This window comes from Varroa destructor, unplaced genomic scaffold (genome assembly GCF_002443255.2).
Source record: "Varroa destructor unplaced genomic scaffold, Vdes_3.0 BEIS01000006.1, whole genome shotgun sequence".
In the NCBI taxonomy this organism is placed as follows: Eukaryota; Metazoa; Arthropoda; class Arachnida; order Mesostigmata; family Varroidae; genus Varroa; species Varroa destructor.
Window position 1 is genome coordinate 22224591 of NW_019211459.1, and position 16542 is coordinate 22241132.

A 16542-nucleotide genomic window follows, 5' to 3' on the forward strand; every position below is an offset into this window, starting at 1 on the left:
TAAGAAAAAATTATGTAAACTTCCCTTCATGAAGTTTGCTTCACTTTACAGAAAATCAAGATTGTAAATACACCTGTTAAAAGAGTGTTGACGATAAATCAGTGCCAAATTATATCAGAAGGGTTCTGCATGGTATGTATGCTACGTGGCTAGGAGCCAAGTTACCAGTCCATGTGATGTTGCCTGGATCGTGAAGTGAGTTAGGAACTTGAGACACGGAGCCTTACCGTGGTGTACATATTTATTTTCGCTGATATTCCAGTAGATTGTCAATTGAACTAACTTCCAGTGCGATGCCTAGTTATGCACAATTTATTCACCTTATTTATAAAAGTCGCCGTCCGTCCTTATTCGTTCCAATGGCGAGTTCTCAATGGACTTTGCGACCCTATGAGGTCAAGAGGTGCATGCACCGCCCTCAGCTTCAAAACTGTTCGTCAGTTATACTTGAAAATGCATTCGAAAGGTGTGGTTGCCTAGTCTCGTTGGTACGAGCTTGTACCTCTTCAAGGTTGCTTCTGACTAGTCTCGTTTACATAGATGTTTGCGAACAAAGTGCGGCACAGCATATGAACCCACATAAAGCAGACGTCCGTACTATCCAGCATAAGGGTTTCCGTACAAGTGCTCTTTGTCCCTCGCGCGTTCCCTTCACCTACGAATACCTGCGTCTCTACCTTTTCCACAGCAGCGCCAAGCTGCGATCTGGTAACTCGAGTAAGCTCTACAGAGCTCCATCTCTGGTGGGTGCTTTGGGTAGTGTTGCACAGCGGTACGAGGGACTGTTATAGAAAAATCAGCAGACAATATCTATGGGAACAATTTTTAGATTGAGCAGCTATGTGAGCTTCCTTTTCTTTCTGCTCGAATCACTTACAGCTCGGTCGACATCCGCGGAGAACCGCAAGTCATATCATCTGGAATTCAGTATGTAGCGCCATGCAGACCCGCCTGCCAAAGTAATCTATCAGGCCATCAGTTTCCTTGAACTTGCAAGAACTCCTATAAACGCATTCACCGATGAAGTCTCGCGGTTTTCTGCTCAGGGATTGCCTTTCGACAGGTGTCTAATGGGCCCTCGGGCTTACAATCATATTGTATGAGTTGAAAGAGCAGTGTTAGCTATGTTATTGAGAAGGGGACAGTGAGTGTTCTGTTGGTAGTGTCGGCTGCTTCCGCGGGTGGTTGGACGTTACATAGTTGACGCCTTTATCAGATTGGCTTCCACTAACGGCGAACAACCCGACATGATTTGACCTGTGCATAGAAGAGGACGACAAGTGGCTACGTCCTACACTGGCATAGAGATTTCTACCAGCTTCAGTTCTTAGCAAAGTGTTAAGATTAGTCATCTGAAAGTCATTCGACAGATAAACGTGGTCAGAGCACGTTCCTAGGCCACCAAGCAGGGTTCTGCTAACGTTAATGGCCGCTATTAAGAGCTTAATTATTTTGGTAATCATTGTACTACCAGATTGTGCGAGTAGACGGGTATCTTCCACCTGAGTGGAGTAGGGTTTGACTCAAGCGAAGTACATAGTTCGCTCGGAAAGGACTGGATTTATGTAGATATTGTGGGAAATCGAATTATAAAAACACTGGATGTACATAAATAGATAAATCGATTTTATGATAGTGACAGAAGATGATAACGACGGTGGCTGGAATGAAATCTATATTCGTCGATAAACATTCGATGGAATCACATTTTTATGAAACGACGGATGTCGCCCGCCTAACTTAGCCTTATGAAACGATTCAGGCCCGTTCGGCAATTGCTAAAAAATGTTCTTTTTTCTCGCATAATTGCCCAATTGATGATATCCGTGTTGAACCAAAACTGTTGACGAATTAGGGATTATAGCGTCAGCTAAAAGTTCAAAAGGCACGAGCGCTGATATAGCAACAACGATAGCCAGGGATGAACAGTGAGCTTAAGCGGTCATTATGAATGAACCTCGAGGTCGTTAGAGGCACTTACAGACGGAAGTGGGAATTACGGGACTAGCAGTATTAATCCGAGTGATTGCGCCATTTTTTATATCCTGAGCAAACCAGTTACACAATGATTACCGTCTTTATGTTATTTAACAATGGTTCACGTCTCTGTATCGGCTAATCTTGCCTCAAGCCTCTTAATCTCAGCTGGATCCCGGCCTTAAACAGCTTACCTAGTTTTAGTCGACCCTTCCTGTTTATACTGTCATTTCTGTTACTGTCACTATGATAGTTGTTATTTTTAGCTATTTCTACTCGTTCATGTATTCCCGTATTAAGCCTCTTCAACTTCACTGGTTATGAAGAGCTACTTAATATTGGCTATTCTGAGTATTGAGGCAGTAACTTGAAGTTACTTGCTCATCAACGTCGTGAGGAGAGTACATTTGAAATTGAATTGACCTAACAGTAATCTCGAGCCGGCCAAAATTGTTTGCATCTTCTCATTCAGCTGATCTTCGAATCGAAGTTTGAACATTGCTCTTCTTTTATACAACCCGTTACCTTATACGTGCCAATGCGAAGTCTCTTGCGTGTCTTTGGGGTAGTCGTAAGCAGCAGTGCACAAAAAGGTTGTCTGACTTTTTCACACGTAATGAAAGTGAACGAGTGATGCTTACACGCTTTCACTTACGTTCGAGAAATTTTCACTAAGAACTGAAGTATCGCATTGAGTGTCACACCGATACGACAGCTACTCTTATCTTGGCTATCTGACGCGTCTAGCAACTCAAGACGTCCGATCGTTCTTTCGTTTAACGGATAGCTATTTTCGACTTACTGTCTGCTTCTCACAGCCAGACCCGGCCGAGTCAGGAAGGATACCCGGAAATAGTCAAACCTATCAAGGAAATCACCCATACTAAAACCGCACGCTTAAAGTATTTTCGTTAATACTGTCTTTGCGGAGCATCACTGGGAACTTGTGAACCAACTATGACATGGTACAAATTAATGTATAAGCAAGCTGTTTGCATAGTTGACAAAAAGGCGGTGTTACCAACATAAAACTCATCTCTGCCCCTCCTAAAAGCACTTGATTATTACTTCAATACTAACGTTGACACGGGTTTATAAAATGTGCCAAACTATTCTGATGGGTAGTGCCTTTTTAATAAACTTCACACTAAATTTTCATTTGCACTTCTTCATTATATTCGTACACGATAATGGTATTCGCCACTAAAAAGCTAACGTCTACGAGAAAAGAGGAGAGAAAGACGCATCGTCAAGTAGGATTTTTTCCTGTTTCAAAGAAAATCCTACTTACTCTCCTCGGCTATCGGTGTGATGTCTCTTTAAAAGTCTGCTTTCACCCCCTTGCTGGCCAGCTGTGCCGCAGTACAGTTAGACGGCATCGTTGCTAGCGTAGCTAATTCCACCTAGACGTCCGTTCCCCTCGTCTTTGCTATCTTTCGTTCTAAATCTAAGGCGCCATCGCTACTACTTTGTCGACTGCCTGGAAACGCTTTTTCCGTGACGTTAGCAGCGCGAAACGCGTGAAATCCGATTTGAAAATTGAGGAGATATTCGTTAGCAGTGACAGCGACGGAGGCGGCGTGGGTTCTATATATTTTAGTTGAATCAGGTTGGGTTAGGGGTGCGTAGTGCCTTGCATAGTACTTCAAAAAGCCTAAAAAATTCAGGCCCTCTTTATGCACACATACACACATACGATCTCAAGCGTACAATGTACTTTCCTTCGAATAAACTAGGTAGTTGGATAGGCAGGTTACGGGATATCTTGATTTGAACTATAGACGCATATACAGATGGAAATGTGCTGGTAAAGGCGAACTTCAGCTCTATTTGCCACAGGCGTTGGAAATTATTTGGTTACTCCCCGGGATCGCAAAGACGATTTAACAGACTTGCAAGTATGTAAAAAAATCCTACATATATAAGCGTTGCCGTATTAAATAGCGAATGCTAAATATCAGATACAGTAGATAGACTAAGATATTGTCTAACGGCAATAACTGATCGTATCTAATCGGTTGAACTCAGTGAATTGAGCCCAGAATATTAGGATGGTATTGAGCATGACAGCCCTCGTAATGGGATGTGTCGTTATACAAAGATCTGCAAGTCATTCCACAGACGTGGCATATTTGCTTTCCTTCTTCTTCTTAGTTAATTATACGAAACATACGCTACACAATGCGTGTTTTATATGCCACATGGCTCATGTAAATAAAGATATTTTCGAGTTAATTCCATTGAACATCTATATAGCACATACTCCATTTCACTGTCCTATAAACTGTTAGCCATCTTCCTGTACTTAGCCCTTGTCACTGCTCTCCACTGTAATTTCCACTCAACGAGTGCAGTCGGTGGCGATCAGACGGAATTAGGTTTTGCCTTTTCTACGCCCAACACCTCCTTCTTCCGTCTCTGCGACAGTTATGAGTCTCCATCTTTCCCATTTATGTGCCTGATATAGTCATAACATTTCCGCGATGAGGCGTAGACCCTAAAGCTGAATAGAAACACAACAGTGCCGCTGCGGTCTCGTTCTGAAAAATCAGTACCCTGTTTCTTCCTTATCCAACCACAAATCCTACACAACAGCCCCTTTTTGTGTAGGTCGTGGTGGTTCACCCCAACATGTGTATTGCTGCTATGAAACAGCATAGAACATTGCTCTAGTATGAGTGGACCGCTGCCCTATATGGATACTCGGTAGAGAACGCGATGCGGCGGGCCAAAACGAAATCGAAGAACAAAGGATAGGAAAATTATAGCAAAATGAGTAAGTCTGTGAAAGAGAGAGAAAAAGAAAAGAGTAAAGGCTGCACTACGCGCGTCCATATAGTAGTACGTGCGTCAACAAAGATTGGTAGGATAGCACGTGGAAGCTGATACACGCCCGTAAACACATACATATACGGACGCCGGCGTGGCTGGGGATAGCGTGTGAGGGGGTCTGTATCATGGGGTCACATGGCGCTCAGCAGCCATAGTTTGCTGTCTGGTTTCCGGCAGGAGTCTACAAGTGACACTGCTATTCCAAGCCGCGTTTTCTACGTCTCCATCTCGTTCGGGAGTTTCGCTCATTGTCATTCCACGAGCAGCAAGCTCTCTGATTCTGACCAGTACTTTTCTAAGCCAGCGTTCAAATCAGCGCTCTACAGCGGCTTAGCTGCGACTTCAGCCTGGTATTCTCGCGCTTTCGGTGTTTTGCCCTCCTTGTACTATTAGAAAAGCAACGGCAAAGAGGACAGTTCCAGCGCTCCATTTGTCTTCATCTGTGCGGACGAAAGCCAAGAGCAAACCTCGGGAAGAGGAACTTGTCTGCGCGTTTGGTATGCTGCTGGTCCTGCCGGTACAGCTGTTTGGTTAGGGGTAGGGAAATCGATGTAACGGCAGTGGACGGCTAGACAGTCCCGATAGCCGTACATGGTCAGGGCAGTGCTACAAATATTCGCTTAAAAAGCCTCATATAGACTAACCGGGGACGTAGATAAGGCGCTCCAATAGCAAACTGGAAGAGAACACGAGCAAAAAGATGTGACAGACGATGTAACGGATCGACACGAACGGGGTATTAAAAGCCTCATGTCAGCGACTCTCATGGCGACTTCGTAGAGCTAACTATTCCTGCTTTAGCTCAGCCTGCGCTAGTCAAGTTTGCAGGAGTCCTCAATCAACTCTGAACACGTTTTCTTTTTTATCTTCTCTATGGAATGGTGTGGTTTCGAGACTTGCTGAATCTGTCTGCAGAAGAATCGCCTTCATCCCTGTAAATCTCTCACTTCTCTCTTGTGCGTTATTCAATATCGTTTATAGATGAAAGCCATTTGTTTGGTGTATGTGGTGCTGGAATAAAACTCTAATTCTCGAGCTTTAATTCAGTTATATGCAGTTTGTCTATCTTTGCATTTTCTTTTGTTAATCGGATTACTAACGCACCCATGCGGCCAATCGGCGGCGTGTCATAATCTCTAACGTTTGGAAAATGATTTTGTTTGAATCTTCTTTTTTACTTAACTTTACATTTGTGATTCCTGGACACTTGGAAGGACGTTTAATTCTGCTATAGTTCTTCGGTAGTGTCAACTCATTATTTCAGGGGTGTCCAATTGTCATGTAGCAGTGCTCTGGGCTTGTTTATAGAGCAGTTATAAGTCAACCTGTAATTCCAGTGAACATCAGTGTGATATTTCAGCCTACTTCGCACGTTACCTTATTTTTATAACTTCTAAAGTATTGGCTCTAGCTGGGTCGACCATGCAGGACGGATGATACGAAGATACATTTAGCCATTTTTTTTACGCGTATCGAAACCACAGTAAAACCACAGCCACGGTTCAAACAGCCAGTAAATCAGCCAACACTGCTAAATGGATATCATCATCTCATATATACGAGTACCAATATACAGTAATAGGTTTAAGTGTTTCTAAATAGGTTGACTCTATTTTGAATCTACCAGTGTTCTCATTACACGTGAGAACCAATGTGAATATCATGCCATATTGGTTCGTTACTTACGAATATTCCAATGGATTTTGTGGCGTTCCCGCAAGCTTCATCGAAGTATTATCATTATTAGCATCGTTATTATCAATAGGACCATGTCATTTCCGTTACCATCAAATCCAACGTTATCTGAGTGAGATAGGCCTCCGTTCCATTGGGTTATAGAATGAAACCTTCGTTACCACGAAGTTGTGAGTTATCCCACAATCCCTTGTCAGGTTCCGTTGGGATTTCGCTTTCTTCCGTAACGCGAAAAAGCTGGCAGGTCTCAGAACGGAACTTTTTCTGACAAATGCTGAGGGCAGAGGAAACCGTCCGCTCCAATGGAATATCGAGCTCTCAGTGGTTGATTCACAGATTTTAGTAACCCAGAGGCTAACCAGCTAGCCCCTGTCATACTGAATAAAGAAGCGTACGTTCGTCCTATCGCTGCATTGGATGGACAGCAAAGGCAAGTACAGGAATGGGACTCACCAGCGCTTCTGCTGTTAGCGATGAGGGATTACTCATAATTCTACATTGAAGTATCGGATCAGTAATTGAAAGAGTGCCTCTCCGACAGCAGCGTTCCGCTTTGTCCAGTTTAGACGGACCCCCTGTTCACATTTTTAAGCTGATTTTTCCTATAGCACTAGCAGCAATTGTCAGTGGTTAGCAAGCTAGTTTGTACGAACTGATCTTCATTTATACATCAGCCCGAATAGTGAAGAGGGCGAGAGCAGGGGCTCGCGCGTCAAATGTAAGCGAATCGATTGCTTTGTAGCCATGAGGGGAAAATCGGTACGAGTGGAGTTATAGCGAAACCCCTCTGACTGAAGAATATAGCAGGGAGAACACGACGCATGGGCGGACAAATAGGCGGAAGAACGGAGGAAACCAAGTTCGAAGCTATTACTGGTCGACTACGAAGGTCGAAGTGAGGCAAACCGAGAAAGCAAACGCAGAATCATAGAACACAGCGGCGAGGGAGAGAGAAGCTGAGATATCTCCGAACGGAAGCAGACAGCAGCAGCTAAGGCAGCAGTAGCTGGTGGAAAAATCGCACGTCTAGATACGTACGTAAGCCCCCTTTACGGAACTTGAGGAATGGCTTATGTTTAGCTTCGACTGGTGGGCATGCGTGCACCTTTGTGTGAATGTGTGAGAACCAATGTGTTTGACAAATACACGTCGGCCGGCCGGTTGCATGTGTACGCGTATCGTGTTGGTAGTTTGGACTTCCATGTTAGTTAATTTTTATCTATATTACTCTTATTGGTGATTGCTAATAGCGTTAGTAGCATTTAACGAAGCTGGATGGGTACTCCCGTATTCTGTACTTTATTATACATTTTATATAAATTGCAATAGATTAGGGGTGCGCTCCGAGCTATAAACCGAGCTGTTAATAAACATTAAGTTTTGCTTATAAACATAAAGTTTACAATTCCTATAAACCTGTAGACGATGCACAGTTATAAGGCACTAACACGAAACGTTTAATACTTTGCATTAGCATTTAATTATTCTGACGGTGTCTCGCCCAGAGTATAATTTCGCCAGATATTCCCTCTATTTTAAACGTCTATGCCCTTGATTAGTAGCTACGAACGAACGCTTTGCGGTTATTCCTCAAATAGACTTGTATTAAATAGCAAAGTGTCTGCTTTGCGCTACTAGCGCGTGTTTAATCCTAAATGCCATAGATCTGTTACTTTGATGAGGCTGAGTTTCGTCGATCAATGGGTCAAGCATGTTCAAAAAAACAACCAGTACCTCGTGTGTCTAGAATTTGTTTTTGACCAGACAGTGTGGTGCGCAATTTTAGAAGCTCTGCAATTTTCCTACGGACAGACGACTAAGGCGCAGGGGTGGTTACGTGCCGTCCGATTTACTCATTTTGTCTGAGCGACCAAACCAGATGAGGAGACAAACCACCAATTTAGTGATAGCAGGTTCCGTGGAGTTTTAAAAGTACGATTTACTGCTTTGTTGTCAACCGTCACCATAAACTGCTATCGCATGAAAATAGCGATATTGACTTTGTTTCTTTTGTCGTCTTGTTGTTGCTATTATTCTTTCACACATATATGCACATACATTCTATATAATTGCTCGAAATAGAGGTACATCTTTTTTTCTACAAATGTCCTGATCACTCGAACTGAAGTCAGATGGTAAACTATGTTCAACGAATCTACTCGTTTCCTTTTAGCCGTCCTTAATTAGTATTTATTTACTCGCAACGACAGCATCGGTCAACTTACGTCCGCTCCAGCCGTTCTCGCAAGATCACCTTGCCGTTCGGTTATTGCAAGCATTGAAAAATAAAACGAAAAGAAGACATAGCTTTCCGTATCTATTGGCCTAATTTTGATAGTCATGAACAAGCAGGCGAAGTAGTCTATGACACGAAGATATTTCGCGAGGAAATAAATGAGGCATCCGTGGTGAAGCAAACGCCCTACTGTAATTCCGACGCTCAAGCCACAGAGAGATCGAGGGGAAACGTTGATTGAACCTGCAAGGCGAGGTGATGCCTTTTTGGACCAAAACAACTGCAACGGCTAGTGAGTCGTTAGGTCAGCAAGAAGCAGCCAGGGCAATCAAAAACTCGTTCTTACGTCTGGTGCTTGCTCCTCTAGATCCTTTAGCTTCCTCCGGTAGAGACTGCCTATTGACAAAAAAATGACTCCCCCAGCCTTTCAGACAAAACTAAATTGGTGGCAACAAGAGTCAGGGCATCTGAGGTCCTAGAAAGGGCGTCCCATATAAGCTGACACGATTTTAGAGACGGGAATGAGAGCTCGCTCTCTGATGATTTTCGCGCAGCCGTCGTGTGCGTTGTCGCAGCATCTGCCGCCACACCTATACTATCAAGTAAAAAGCGTCGATATTTGATGTGCAAACAATGATGGGCGAAACCAGCCATCGTCTGGCCTGCTAACAGCGGCTCCCTATTTTTAGGATATAAACGTTAAAGGACAAGGGAACTGTTTCCATTGGTGATGCCGCTGCTCCGTTAGCAACCGTAGAGAAGAGTGCATTGGGAGTTGGTTCAATCGCTTACTATCGTCATTTTTAACCAAAGTATAGCCCTTGTGCCGCTAACGCTTTGTAGAGGCCAGACAAGACGAATTAGACATCAACAGCAGCATGCGCAGAGGTACATAACGATCGTCGACCTGCCGCAATTTAAAATAATTTTAAGCGATAAAGGGGTAATTTCAGTCCGCAAAGTTCGTGGGTGCACTTGGAGAGGACCGCCTTTTTTTTGACAACGTTGGTGTGACATAAGTCCAGACGACTTGTTCCTGTTTCTCTTCTGAAAGAAAACAGATTCTCTATCAGGCCGGTCTACACAGATGCATTTCTTCAAATTTGATGCTGACAGCCTCAGACAGAGAAGAACTGCTGTTACTACAGCTAGTTAGCTGTTTTTGCCCCCATCAGACGGAAAAGACACTTCGGTCATCATCATCAGCATCGACTAAAGCCCTTTGGCTTTTCCTGGATGTGCAAGATACGGTATACTGGAATGGAAGGCTTCACCGATGCTCCTGGTCGGCCACGGGAAGCCACGGAACCTCGAAAAAAAACACTATAAGCCCTTGGCATCATGAATTTTTCTCGGCCTCCAGTTGTTAGTTGAGTGGTGGAGGACCAGTATAGCATGATGCAGCACATAGCGATTCGAGTCTTTTCTCCCGTCAGATGCCAACATTACACTTTGCTTGTCACATTAGGCCAGCTTCTGTTGGCTAGGGTTATAAACTAAGCTAAATAGGAGCTAACATAGGAATGACCAAGGTATTGGGTTGTGTTGTTCCTTCCCCGTTCCGGATCATGCTTTTTGCATGAACATAATGCGTCGCCATTTTTTGCTGTTAAAACACCACATTGTAACCGTAAACTCAGCTTTTCCGTTGGTTCCCGGCTGTTTTTCCACTTCGCAGCTAGTTGTATAATAGAAAGCCGTGGCTCAGTTGTTACTCAGAGAATGCCATCGTTACGTCTGTATGGGAGTCGGTCTGTGTGTCATAGGCCCTTATATATGTGTACGCAATTGAGATTATATGTGCAAGAGTTTAAGCCTTAGTTGCGTGTCTGCTCCTGAAACGACTGCTTCAGTCCTATGTACCGTGGTGGAAGGCAAGGAACGAGAGGTAAGCTGGCCAACAGCCCAACAGCAGCAATAGTGAGTAGCAACCTCGTGGTTGTAGGCTGGACGCTTGTACTTGTTTAGCATTCAGTGTTAGCATTGGGCAGGTTGGCGGATCAATTGTGTCGCTTCTACTGTCCATTCTGTTACTAGCCTTTATCGCACTGCCATAGTAGTCTGCAGTTCGGTGTGTCCTTCAGCCAGTACTCCGACCAGTCCTGGTAGACTCTTCGGCTGAGGACAGCAGTGAGTTCCCGTCTTTCCGGAAATTCTGCCGGAAGCGGAAGCGGCAACGTGTGATGATGGCGCGCACCCGGAAGCCTAGTTATCGCGAAGGTAGCCGCGCTTTTGTTCGAATACCAGTCCAGGACTGTGCAGCGACAGATGTATGTTTCCTACAGCCGACTTCAGAAAAAGCGCTACTTATATTGGCAAATCTTGCAAGAGCCTAGAGCAAGAACAAGAAGTAGTCCTGGGTCAACCGGCTTCGAATGGGCACCAAGCTCCCTTTAGAAGTAGAAAAAAAAGGATCGTCCAACTCGGTCAAGTCTTATTCAGGTGCCGTATCGTCCCCTCTTGCGCGCCTAGATCTGAAAACACCCGTCGATGTACAAGTTGATTACGAGTTAGCGTCCATCTTAGTAGTGGCCATCCGTCCACTCAGATCCCACATTTGGACGGACGGACAGACCTTGACGATGACGTAGAGGGGTTGTATAATGAGGCGGCAAATGTTGTAGTCAACAGTTATTGTAGACTTACCTGTTAGCCAGTTGAATGGTCGCAGAATAGGATGATTTTTATCTCCACTGAGATTTCTACACGTTGTGAGTGTGTAGCAGACATCAACGCGCGTGACTTTTTTCAAACAACAATACTAGAAGAAAAATTTACTGCAATATCGGCGGACAAGTCCGTAGTACATAGGTTCCTATATCAAGAATAATCTGCAGCCACATATAACGAGAAGGGAATAACACGTGAGTTGGATAATAATCACCAGGGGCAATAAATATATAACAAATACGTTTAACTACTATTTGCGGACAGCAGTTGAGCAAGCACCGTTGGAGCTTTGATACTAAACGGATAGAACGTTTGTGCTTTGAACGCACTACATCGGTTTCAACGAAAGCTTCTTTTCTTTGACCCTCGCGATTGCTTCTCATCAACTTCAACTGCGCAGTACCGTTGTAACTAAAGTACCGAAAAGAAGATACGTGTACTTACCGTGTCTCGTTTGCGTCTGACGCTGTGTATCGTGTGCGCGCTTCTCTCCTCTTAGACTGTCCCTATCCCTCCAGACTTCGATCTCGAGCTCAATTGTTCGCCTTTCCGCATTTACATTACCCTAGTTCTCGAAGGCGACCTAGTTTGGTTGGATTGTAAAAGTGCCATCGCACCAACGGTAATCGCTGTTTGTAATACTGCTGCCACTATCCAGACGACGACTTGGTCGCGTTGTTCGTGATCATCGTTTCTTGACAATTTGCCTTTGGAGAAAACCGATCGACAGATATGTGTGATGCTGATAATTCTACGCAGTCAGCTCCAGCAAAACTCCTGAGAGAAGGCTCTCTACAAAATGCTAACCGATTGCGTCTGCTATGGACGTATATACTCGAATCGTTCCATTCCTAGGGGTCATGTACCTTTCAATACTGTGCGCCAGATTTTGAATCTGTGTGACCGCACATTTACAGCACTTTCAGTCAAGCCTGCATAACAATGGCATTTGTGCGGTGCGGACCGGGCATGGACGACGGAAGGTCCGAGGCGTGCCGACGAAGTTGGTTGTAAAGTGTGAAGCTTTGCGACTCTTTGTTTTGCGATGGTCAGGCAGCCCACGGCAAGGCCATCGTTCTCTCTCGAGAAAACGGGGCAGCTCAAGAAGAAAGCATGGGAAAGTAGTACGAGAGAAGTGTTAAGAACTATGAGGGTGCTTTGATGCGCCGGCTGCGTACTGTCGAAACTACTGCCGAGAAGACCTCGTCGTGGCACGAACGAGTGCCACAGGCCGTGCAGAAGGCTATGGAAGCTCGCATCGATGAGCGCAATGTAGAATGAACTACGACAGGGTCGGTAACGGAGGATAGTTGAGAACTACATGAGCGTTGGATCTGGTGGAATAGATGGAAACCTTGAACCAGGGGTAACGGAACATCGGAAGCCGGATTCATAGTCGATTTTCCTCCGATGATCCGTTTCTTCCTTGCCTCGCGATAACAAAAAGCGTTCATCAGGAGATATCACAACTATACCGTCGCATCGCTGTGCGGTGCTGCTGACACATATGTCCCCCATTTTGCTGAGTACCTCCTCGCTACTGGAACGCACTGACAGACGAAGCGACGAAAGGACAAAAAAACGAAAAAAAATGCTGTTGTAATCGTCGGCAGAGTTCCCAAGGGATATGACGTGGAGGGAGAGGGGTATAAAAGAACTTCGTCCTTTGACCGCCTTGCGGGACCCTAGACTGTCCGTCCCTGAAGTGGCAACGAAACTACGGTTATCCTCGTCCAGGCCTTAAGCATATCGTCATGACTTTAACTCGACAAGACGACTCCCCCGGGACTGTAGCCTCGCCGAATTCAATCTGCTCCCCTTCTGTGCGGTGTCTTTCTAGACCAGTCAGCCAAGCCCCCAGCGCTGATGCTTAGTTCTATAAAGTAACCCCGGAATCATCAGGATCCCGAAGTGGCATCTCTGTCTGTCCCATTTAACTCCCCCCTCCACAGCCACCATTGTCGACCCCATTGCAAGCGCGTATGTACGAGTGAGATAACCTAAGACGACCACAATCTTTCCACGCCTTTATTCTTCTCAGAAGAAATTCTTTTAAGGTCCCAGAACAATACATTTACCCAAAGAGGTCCGCTGCTACATCTACTCTAACATAAATGACCCAGCACTTAGGAAGGCCTTAAAAGTGTGTAGTCATAACACTGTACTTGTAATGAATGTAAGACATGTTTAAATAAAAGGCAAATACAAATTGCTATGTATTTTTCTTTGGATTAAATATCTGCGTCTGTACGTGTCAATATCGCTTCATTCACAGATACCGTTCGGCTGTAGCGAGTTCAGTAAAAGAGTTTTTAAAAAAACATTGTGAGCCATTTAAACCCTAAATTTGAGTCAAGGTTGAAGAGACTAGCAGTTTCCCTGAGAAAACATCGACTGTTCAGCATAGTGAGGACCGACATTTTTCTAAACCTGAAAACGAAGCAAAAAATATAGGGTTTTAAGACAAGACAGATTTCAACGTTTTTAGAATAATTAGTTAATTCTGGAGTTTTGGAATAATATCCGTGCGCCAAAAAAAGTTAGAAGACCTGAGTGTAATGCAATAGGTGATAAAATGTCTTATGCGTATTTTAAAAAGAAATTAGCCGGACGAGTTAGGACCAACTCTAAGTTGACATACGGAAGTTGACCTATTATAATTGATAGGCCACCCATTATAAACTCTGTCGTCTGTTTTTAAAATTCGCTATATTCTATTTTCGTTACGACTTGACCTTTAATTGTATGATTCCACAAACTTTTCGTATGAATACGGGTATAGTCCAAATTAAATTTTACATGAAACATTGTATACCGAGTGTTGAACCCATAAAATGAATATCTGAGCATTTAATCAAGCAATGTATATCTGCATCAAGGCTCGTCTAAAGTTATGTAATACGGTGTTGCAACGAGTGTTCTTAAACCTAGAACTGGATAATCTTTGTACAGACACAGATTCTCAAACAGACTATCTTGCTTTCAATGAGCGTATGTACATTTAAGATGGTGGTTTGCTCAGCTATCTAGATATGAACCATACAATGCATAATACGTTCTTAATGCTATTTGAATAGCTAGCTGTTCATAATGAAATATTAATCAAAATGCATAGAAACCAACGGATCATTCAAGCCGACCTGAGCCTAGTCATCTTACCCCCTTCAAAGGCAAACCTCGTTTAGGCTCTGTGAGCCGCTAAAGAAGAAACGGCCTGCGAAGTCAACCTGGAGCAGAACTATTTTCAATTATGCCTTCTTAATTACTGATCTCCTATCGTTACGTATTACTAGTTGATTATTGAAGTTCTACTGTTTATATCTATATTAAGCTAGCTTGGAAATTATAAGGCGAAATAAAACCTTTGAGCCTATTAGTAGTACCCCTTACCTCCCCCCGCCCCCATAAGAAGCCTTGTCAAAATGCGTCGTCAGACACAAAGTAATGAGTGCATATTAAAGTGTACCTTTGAGAGATATAAAAGATATCAGAGGAATACGTCTCGGTTGGGTTTTATTTATGTGGCTTGCATGCTTGTTAGCCTTTTTGCGATCAATCATTGAGATGCCCGCTCACTTTAGCGCCCGGCACGGATAACTGTAGGCAGGTGCATGAGACAGAAATCTTCCTAGAAAGAGCATAAAGTAATGCAACAGGTGGCACAGAAAAAGATAAAAATATGCTAAGTATAGCAGAAAACCGACTTAATACGCCGGCAGATATATAAAGGTCCAGTATCACATGGAAAAGAAATGCTTGTAGAATGCGAGAGAAAAAGAAGGCGGATGCATGTTTTTTGTCTCTGAGATGATAACGGACACTAAATAGGGAAGGGGCACGTGAGTGTTTTGCAGGAAAAGGACTGTAGTGTGGGCGCCATGCGGTATAAGGTTGGAGAGAATATAATGAAGCACTGGTGTGACTGTGAGTGGAAGAAAAACGTGTCGTATTTGAAAGAGCTCTGTGGTCTGTTTAAGGAACTGCAAATAAAAAGAGCGAATAACTCACTGAGGAACTGCGTCTGAATGTTAGAGTCAAAGGAAAAACAGGAGGATAATCCCAAAGGGAAGAGGTTCAAATACGGAATTCAAGGATAAAAAAAAGTACCTAAAAGGACATCAACTCCGTTAAGCATTGTCACCTTCCGGAGATACGTAGGTGATTGCGTTTACTCCATGGAAAAGTCGAGATCTCCTTGGAGCTCCGCTAATACCTCACTCTTGTTCTGTGTGTCGTGCTCCCTGTTTCTATTCTACAGGACGAGACTTTCCGGTACTGCCAAGTCCTAAAATGGACAGCAAGCAATGGCCCCTGCACCACCGCTGTAGCACTTGCGTTGATTACTTATAGCCCCTTTTCCGTCTTTCCGTCTTTCTGTTAACCGATATTGGGCACTGCTTGGCACTCCTGAACGACTGCTTCTGCTACTTAGTTTTGTCCATAGCGACTCTTCCTGTCGGCACTGATATACAAATACACGCTACCATAAACAAGGCATTGCACAAGGTGTCCACCGTGATCAGCAGCCGATTGGCCGGCTGGCCATCTATCTGGCAGGAGAATACTGTTGGCTGGTGTCTCGCCATAGCACTGTGCCTACGAGCAGCACCCAGGCGAAACGCGAAGGTGAAGACTTTCGTTCGGTCCGTTGAGGCATTACTCTTGCCGGAAATGGCCCCGAATGAGTTGGAAATTCAATCATTCGTCGATCTTATCGCTCTTTCTAGCCAACAGGTTCCTCATGCACGGCTTGCTGCTTTCTGCCATTGCTCGTACGGTCAGCGCCGCTCCCGGCAATCCTTACCGCTGCGCCGAATGGCTTCTTTAGCACAGTTGCACGCCAGCCAGTGAGCATGCGGTACGAGTGTTATTCCTTTTGACCCTTCCTGCTATTTCGAAAATCCCTGTATAAGTTGCTGCCCGTACCCTTTCCGAACCTCCAAGTTGATCCCACGGCTCATTAGACAAAACTGAATGTGAATGAATCGAGACTTGCGATCCACCGGCGAGCTCAAACTGGGCACAGTTGTGAGTACGGATGAGGAGGCCAATGGCCCGTTAGCTGTTGTCGAACCGAAAATATTACCGAGCACTCCCTATTGAAGCGGAAAATTGAATACGGTGAACTGTCG

At 44.3% G+C, this 16542-nt stretch overlaps 1 protein-coding gene across 3 annotated transcripts in view; it reads left to right on the forward strand.

Annotated features, from left to right (window-relative positions):
* Positions 1 to 16542, forward strand: part of Camta (Calmodulin-binding transcription activator) — a 223923-nt gene that overhangs the window by 146022 nt on the left and 61359 nt on the right. The gene's annotated exons all lie outside the window — the stretch shown is intronic.